This window comes from Panulirus ornatus, chromosome 18 (genome assembly GCF_036320965.1).
Source record: "Panulirus ornatus isolate Po-2019 chromosome 18, ASM3632096v1, whole genome shotgun sequence".
Lineage (NCBI taxonomy): Eukaryota > Metazoa > Arthropoda > Malacostraca > Decapoda > Palinuridae > Panulirus > Panulirus ornatus.
The window spans coordinates 14955982-14964562 of record NC_092241.1 but is presented as its reverse complement, the minus strand read 5'-3'; positions in this window follow the sequence as shown (position 1 = coordinate 14964562).

Genomic DNA, 8581 nt, shown 5'->3' with positions numbered 1-8581 from the left:
CCCAACTCCCTCATGCACAACAGACTGCATACATGCAACATCTTTTCCAAAACTCTTGCATTCACCTGCCCAAACACCCATCCATAAAACAAATTAAACAACCATGAGATATCACACACCCCTGCCGCAAACCAACCATTCACTCATCTTAAACTGAGACTGTGTCCCCTCTAATAGCGGTAAATTACCATATGACTTTAACTGCTACCAACAACAGGAAAAATGTCAGATATAGGAGTGACCTGAATATATTGCCATACATATCATATTTATCCCCCGAGGATAGGGGAAAAAAATACTTCCCACGCATTCCTCACAGTGTCGTAAAGGCGACTACAGGGACGGAGCGGGGGGGCTAGAAAACCCTCCCCTCCTTGTATTTTAACTTTCAAGAGGAGAAACATGAAGAAGGAGTCACGCGAGGATGCTCCATACCTCCTCAAAGGCTCCGATTTGGGGGTGTCTAAAATGTGTGTGGAAGTACCAAGTAGAAAAAAGGGAGAGATAGGTAGTATGTTAGCGGAAAGGAAACCTGGATGGTTTGGCTCTGAGTGAAACGAAGCTCAAGGTAAAGGGGAAGAGTTGGTTTGGGAATACCTGGAGTAAAGTCAGGGGTTAGTGAGAGGGCAAGAGCCAGGGAGGAGTAGCACTACGCCCTAATCAGGATTTGTGGATATTATTAGAGTAAAAAAGTAATCTAGATTGATATGGGTAAAACTGAAAGTTGATGGAGAGAGATGGGTGATCATTGGATGCATATGCACTGGGCATGAGAAAGATCATGAGAGGCCAAAGTGTTTTTGGAGCAGCGAAAGAGTGTGTTAGTGTTCTGATGCACGAGACCCGGTTATAGTGATGTATGATTTGAATGCAAAGGTGAGTAATGTGGCAGTTGAGGGCATAATTGGATACATGGGTGATCAGTGTTGGAAATGGAAATGGTGAAGAACTTGTATATTTACGTGCTGAAAAAAGATTAGTTGATTGGATACCTGGTTTAAAAAGAAGATATACATAATGAAACTATGTAAGTAGGAGAGAGGCCAGAGAGCGTTATTGGATTACGTGTTAGTTGAAAGCGCTCGAAGAGAGACTTTTGGATGTAAAATCTGAAAGGTGCAAATTGGAGGATTCTGATCATTATCTTGTGGAGGCGAGGTGAAGATTACTTGGAAGAGGTTTTCAGAAAAGAAGAGAGACTGTAGGGGTGAAGAGAGTAGTGATGAGTAAGTTGAGCTTGGGAAGGAGCCTTGTTGAGGAAGTACCATGAGAGGCTGAGTACCAGAAAGGAAAAAGATGATAACAAAGGAGTAAGGTAGTGGAGAGTAATGGGTGTATTTAGGAAGCAAGTGATGGCTTGCGCAAAAGATGCTTGTGGCATGAGGAGCGGGGGGATGGGGCAAATTAGAAAAAGGGTAGTGAGTGGTGGGATGAAGAAGTAAATTGTTAAGTGAAAGAGAAAGAGAGCGTTTGTACGACTTTTGCAGGAAATAATGCAAATGAGTGGGTAGATGTATGAAAGAAAGAGGCAGGAGGTCCAGAGAAGGTGCAAGAGGTGAAAAAGTAGTGCATATGACAGTTGGGGTGGAGAGATATCATTGAATTTTTAGGGAGAACAAAAGATGTTTTGTGAAGCGGTAAATAAAGTGCGCAAGACAAGGAAACAAATGGGAAGTTCAGTGAAGTGGGCTATTAGGGAGGTGATACACGTAAGGTGATGATGAGGAGATGCAGTGATAATTTGGAATGTTTGTTGAATTGTTTTGATGTTAAGTGGCAGAAATAGGAGGTACTGGTCGAAGTGGTGTGCAAAAAGTGAGACGGTAATCGTCATAGTTTATCTTCATTGTCACGGTGGTTGTATTGTCATCGTGGTTATACAGTTCAGTTGGCTATATAGTCATCAAGATTACATTGTTATGGTAACTATATTGCCATGGTGGCTGTATATTTTTCATAGTAGTGATTGTATTATGGCATTTGTATTGCATTCTGAGTATATTGTCATGGTGACTGTGGTGCGCCATAATACTATATTGTCATTTAATTTGTGAAATTGAATGGAAATATTGTGTAAGAAACGAATTGTCATGTTATCTGTTATTGTCCAGGCACGGTGGTTTGTATAGGTCCCCATTGTGACTATATCGTCATGTTAGCTATATTGTCATTAACATTACATTGTATGGTAACTGTATAGCCCTTGTGCTGATTGTTAGTTCCACCATATTGCCATGCTGGCCATTTTCATTTTTGTTATTTAACAAGGAGTGACTGTCTTTTCATGTTGGCAATATTGTCAAAATAGCATATTGGTCGAGTAGTAAGGTAATATATTCTATTCTGGCCGTTTATAAATATAATGATGGCAATATAAGCGGTTGAGATATAGTGTCCTTGCAGCCTGAACTCGTATTGTAGATAGTTTTTCAATTTGAATATTACATCATGGTAGTTACAAGTCCTAGGTTACTATATTTTCATGGTAGCTACTTTGTCCCATGGTGAACACAGGCACGTGCTGTATGGTTATTTTTCAATAAAATTGCCGTCCTGGCTTCATATCTTGGTCGCTTATATCAACTTGATGGTTATATTGCTATGGTTAATTTTGTCGTTCGGATATATTTTGTTATTAGCTACAATATTGTTGTGATTATATACCATGATAATAATATTTTCATGGCGGCTTATTGGTATGTAAGTGTAAGTGAATGGATATCATCTCATCATTCTCACTTATATTGTCATAGGTTTTTACAACTGTTGATCATTGTTTATGTCCAACCTGCTGATTATATAATCATGATTGGTGTATATTAAGGTAACTATATTGTGAATGGCCGGTTTTTATTTTTCATTGTGATAATTTGTCATGTTGACTACAATTAACTGACAGCTATAAAGTTTATGACTATATTATAATGATAATCCTGTCTGATCACTGTTTTTTCACAGAATTATATTGTCCTGAGTCTATTGTTTTCTATGATCACGAATACGACTATTTTATTTACACTATCTATATTGGTCTGTGGGTATATTAGCTTTGTGAAAATAAGTTGAATGTTTCTATATTTTTTCCCTTTTTGCTGTATTGTCAAGTCAGTTATATGATCATGGGAGAGTTTATGTCATAGTGAATACATTGTCGACGTGAAACTGTATTATCATAATGGCTAAATTTGTCATAGCAAATAATATTGACATGGAGTAGCAATATTTCATGATAGATAAAGTCTGTAAATACTCTCAACGCGTTTTCTAATTGCTGGCGATTGATTTATAACGTGACATTATTCGCAGGATGGCTGTATTGTCATGGTGGCTATATTGTCGTTTGCTGTATTTTCAATTTAACGCTTTTTGAAAGATAGCTTAACAGTCAGTGTAGCTATAGTGTCTGGAGAATATATATACATAGTGGCAGTATCGTCATTAGGAAACATATTGTCATTTTGGCTATCTTCTATTTTTCCGTTTTTGGTACTTATAGTGTATATTATCGTCACCTTGGCTATATTAGCAATTGTGATGTTTTTTAATAGGTGCTAATATTGGGTTCATTTTTTAATCATGCATATTTTGTCATAAGTGATACAATTATAATGATAAATAAATATTCCGGTGACTAATATGCCCTTAGGTGACTATATTGTTTTTATGACTATAAACTCAACGTTGGATTATCTTGCAAAGATAACTATATTGTATTATCTACTCATAAATCTCTAAGTTCTAATAACCCAAAAATTTAGAGTATATAGGGTAGAAACTGATGGAAGGCCATTTTCTACATTCTAGCATACCTGACCTCTCGCCCTTCCAAAACATATCATCCCCAGCTTGGATATTGTACTGCTGTGGTCGTCAACTAAATTGAAAAGAAAGACATGAATGGAGAAATTACTGAGGTAATCTCCAAAGATTATTACGGGACTGAGAAACAAATTTAAACGCAGATTAAACTACTTAAATCCATTCAGCTTTAGGGAAAAGAAGTTTAAGAGATCCTATGCAGGTAAATGAAGTTAGTATAATGCATCCCTTTAAGCTTTCATTTTTACTTCCTGTAACTAGTTCAACAATTAAAACAATGATTCAGCATTGTAGTTAAGTGACTGACTTTAGATGCAGTTGGATCTGCCAAAAATTGGTATCTAGCAACTACTTCAACTTTCAAACTGACCATTCTCTCTTTTTTATTCATTTCATCTCAGTTTTATCACTTTCTGTTACTGTTTAAAATAATCAGCAGAGCCCGTCTACGTAGTTGGGGCTCTGAAGCAAAGGAAACTTTTTCTAGCCTAGTTAGGGTACATTAAACCAAACCCTAAATGACCTTACCTTAATAAATATGTTAGACAGACCTTCTGAAAATATTTTCTTAAGGTAAGGTCGTGGGCTTAATTTAGGTGCTAACTAAACCTTGGCTAGAAAAAAGTCTGCTTTAAAGCCACAACTAACTTGAAAGGCCCTACTAAAGTCTAGCATAACCTACTCATGTGGCCCCTCCGTCCGTTTGTTTTATGTCCATCTAAAGAATGCATACGTTCAATTTTTGATGTAGATTGATTTCCGATATTAGTTTCGTCTTAGATTTCTACATCTTCAGTTCAGCACACATTGTGGATGAAGGGAAAGTACCACATTCATAAGCCGAGGGGACGTACTATCCCACCTCGTTAGAAAGAAAACTACCTTATTTGAATTAGATAACGGGCCAAAGAGAAGACTAATTTTTAAGACACATTTATTATACAACTATATAATTTATATATATACATACCACATTTCCTGCACTTTCCATCACAAATTGCTGAGGTCATAATAACCTTGTAATACCCATACCTTACAACCTTAAAGATGGTCGTCCTACAACTCCTCTAATTGAAGGAGAAAACAAAAAGTTTCGTTTTATACTATTAAGACCCACAGAAAGACGGGTATTCCACTTCACACCACTAACTACTAGTTAATTACCTGGTTGAGTTCACACGGATAAGATTTTCATCCTCTGTGCGAAGCCATACAATACCGTCCTTATCTACTCTGATCATTGGATAGCCTCCTGATGAGCAAGAGTCTGTTTTGGTTGTCCGTTTTCCCTTGTTGACTGCTGCGCCTCACTGCACACCTTACATGAGTGCCTTCCATAGATGTTAGGGACAGCTGCTGGGCCTCACTGTAGCTACTTCTGGACCGGTTGCCAATCTTCCTCGTATTCCCCATGACCACAGCGCCAAAAACCGACCCCCGCCATCATGCCGAAACGCACAAACATTCTGACAAAATTGAGACAACCGCTTTCGCATCAGTTTTGACACCAAATAATTTATTCGACAATAATACGCTCAGATGCCTGTTTTTCGTTCATGGATTGAACAGAAGCAACCAACGAATGGTTGCCTACTGCCCAATCCATGAAGTCCCCCCCACCACGGAAAGGTAACCAAGCTTCGGGGGGGATGGGTGTTTACCCTGACGGCCAACGGAGAAACTCAGTACAATATCTTTATTATAATCTTTTCCTTAATCTTTGAAAATGAATTAATCAGAGGGAACAATAGCCCCAGCCATATGAAGATTGGCTACCCGACTCCTTGCACATTGTGTAGAAAGGAATTTCTTTTCTGAAGGGTTGCTTTATGGAAGGCACGGTAGCGTCGGAAGAGTTTCATTTTTTTCTTAAGACGAAGGAAATTATCCCGTTGAATTTATGTATTTTTTGGGCGGGATAATGTTCACATTTTTTTTCTTTGTTTTTCAACGTCCCTATGTAGATATTATGTGCTAATCCACTACTGGGAGAAAGCCTACTTTCCGCCAGATTAACGTAAACCTTGTCGGGGCGAAACTAAAGTTGTCTTGGTGTTGGTTCCTCAGTGATAACCCAAACAACAAACACAAACAACAACCTCCAGTGTCCACTCTAGGCCGTGTCTCCTGCAGCACCACAGTAAGAAAGGACTCAGTTCCCACCAACTGAATCTTTTGGCACGGGGAACGTGTGTCATCTCGACACGCTTTTTAACGCCCGTTACGAGGTGCCGGAGTGTAGTCGGGTCTGTAACGTAGGACATGTCATGTGTTATTGGTGCCAGTCGGTCAAGAACGCTGGCCTGACATGTGTTGGGGGAACTCAAGTCGGTCTTGAATGGGGGGGCCTGACGGTGTTGGGGGACCAAGTCGGTCCTTGAATGGTGGCCTTACTGGTCTTTGAGACCTGCCATGTACTCCCTAAGGTGGGCCTGACAAGTGGGGTTGCTTTCCTCAGGATGGTGGTCCTGGTAGGGAGTGTGGTCGGCAGTGCACTTGAGTGGGCGAGATCACTTGGTCAGCCATCAGTGGACGTGAGTTTCTCCTTTTGGCACAGCGACCGTTGACGGAAAGTGGTGTCACGTTTGCAAGTAAGTGCCTTCTTGTATGAGGCATAGCAGGGGTACTGGATGACGCAAATCCCGCGGTGTTCTCGTACGTGGATGCAGCCAGATACTTCCTCCGTGGTTGGGGCTCGCTTCGTGTTGGTGGATGTGGGCCCTCCCCGCCACCGGTCTAGTGGTTGACCTATTTTACGTCAACAAACATTACGAGGTCAACCTGCACCAATTCATATGGCGTCATAGCCAGCTTCACCCATATTCCATTTCCTACCTCCAATTCCACTTCCGGTAATCCAACCTCCATAATCTACACACCAAATTCCACTCCATCCATGACTTCCACGTCCGGGTATTCCACCATTCCACTCCATCCATCTCTCAACGTCTGGGTATTTCCACCTCCATTATCCACACAGCCAAAGTCCACTCCATCCCATCACTTCCACGTCTGGTATTTCCACTTCCATCCACACAGCCATAGCCCACATGTCAAATACATGGGACAATATTCAATTTCCATCTCCTGGACAAAAGGTGGATCGTCCTACCTCCTTGGTGAACATCATTAGTTGAAAGTGTTCGAGGAAAGGTTGAGGGAGCTTGCAAGGCGGAGCAGAGATGTTCACATCGACAGAGGTCACAGCTCAAATGATGCTCTCCCGGCTCCGGCCTATATAACCTTGGTAACTGATCAGTATCCTAGCATAGCTTAATATAAGAAGTCTAATAAAGTAAGTCATTACTGTAATACAGTATGTTTATTTCTCAGTAGTTTAATACAATGTGCCTGACAACAGTGCCTTCACCCTACAATGTCCTGTCACAGACTCAAGGATGTAATCAAAATTCGTTTTTATCAGCAGAAATTAGATTAAAGTGACTAAAGATAAGTGGTTTAATATGTTATGATGTGTTCTCTGTCATCATAAAGATGGCCATCTCCCCTGATGTGTAAAGGAAACATCAATTTTGCCGAGGCTTGTGGAGAAGATAAGAACACAATGATATGATAATGTGGTCATACAAGTGTGTAGGTCCCCCCCCCCCCCCAAGATGTTGTATTAGAAACTATTGATTGAGATTGGGAGTGTAGTGAAGAGGAAAGATTTAGTAAAATATATATGTTTCTTCAACGCTGAGCCATTCCATAAGATGAATACTAAAACTAGTAATCTAATTGCGGTAAATTACCAAATGAAATTTTAACGCACCACCTGGCAGGAAAAATGTCGATAAGGAGTGACTGAATATTTTTGTCGTACAGAAATTTTAAATATTTGTGAATATTTGGTACGATCCGATCAAAATGCTTTTTTAATAGGCAAATAATTTCTGATTTTTCAATGATTTATTTTCCATTGTTGGAACTGGTGTAATTAAATAGATAAAACCGATGGAAAAGTTCAGTGTAATAACGCTTTTACAAAGCTTAATGCGTGTTTGGGAAGACCAGGAAACTACAGGAATATATTTGGTTCTAATGTCACCTGCTCGTCAACAGCAGATATTGTATGGTCTTGAGACATTTATTTCTGTGGAGGTGGATTCTCTCCGGCATTGCGTAAATCACTTCCACAAACTTGCGCCCATTGCACAAATACAATCCGATATGATGCATGTCCCAGCTCTGTTACGTTAATGATCCTATTCATCCTAGCCTTAACCTAGCCTAAATAAAAAGGTGTGGAATGAATGTGCACATTTTTCTCTTCATTACAAGTGAATATAAACCTAGTCTATACAGTCAACCAGGAACTCCATTTTTTGTCTAACATCCTCACAGGTCCTGTGTCCATCTGTCGGCAAACATGACATGTCGAGCCATTACCATGAGGGTATTAGCGGCTTTTGATTTTGAATATCAACACGTATTCCTCTCTGCCGTGAGCTCTTCATACTTAAATAAAAAATGGTGGGCCGTAAGAAATATATGTCCATCGAAGGTCAACTATAGGCTCATTCCATCATCAGTTTCTAAGAAAACTGAAAAGGAATCAAGGTCCCACCGAGATATCGAACTCGGATTCCCTGGATTTTAGAGTCCCAGAGGCTAACCCATACACATGGGACGATATGAAAAGATGTGATTACATCTAAATGTTTTACATATATTCAACCAGAGGCCAATCCTCCCTCCCTGCCCTGCAGGTCAAGTTTCTAGAAAGGTTCTCAGAAATTCCCCTGGTAGGAACGCCATT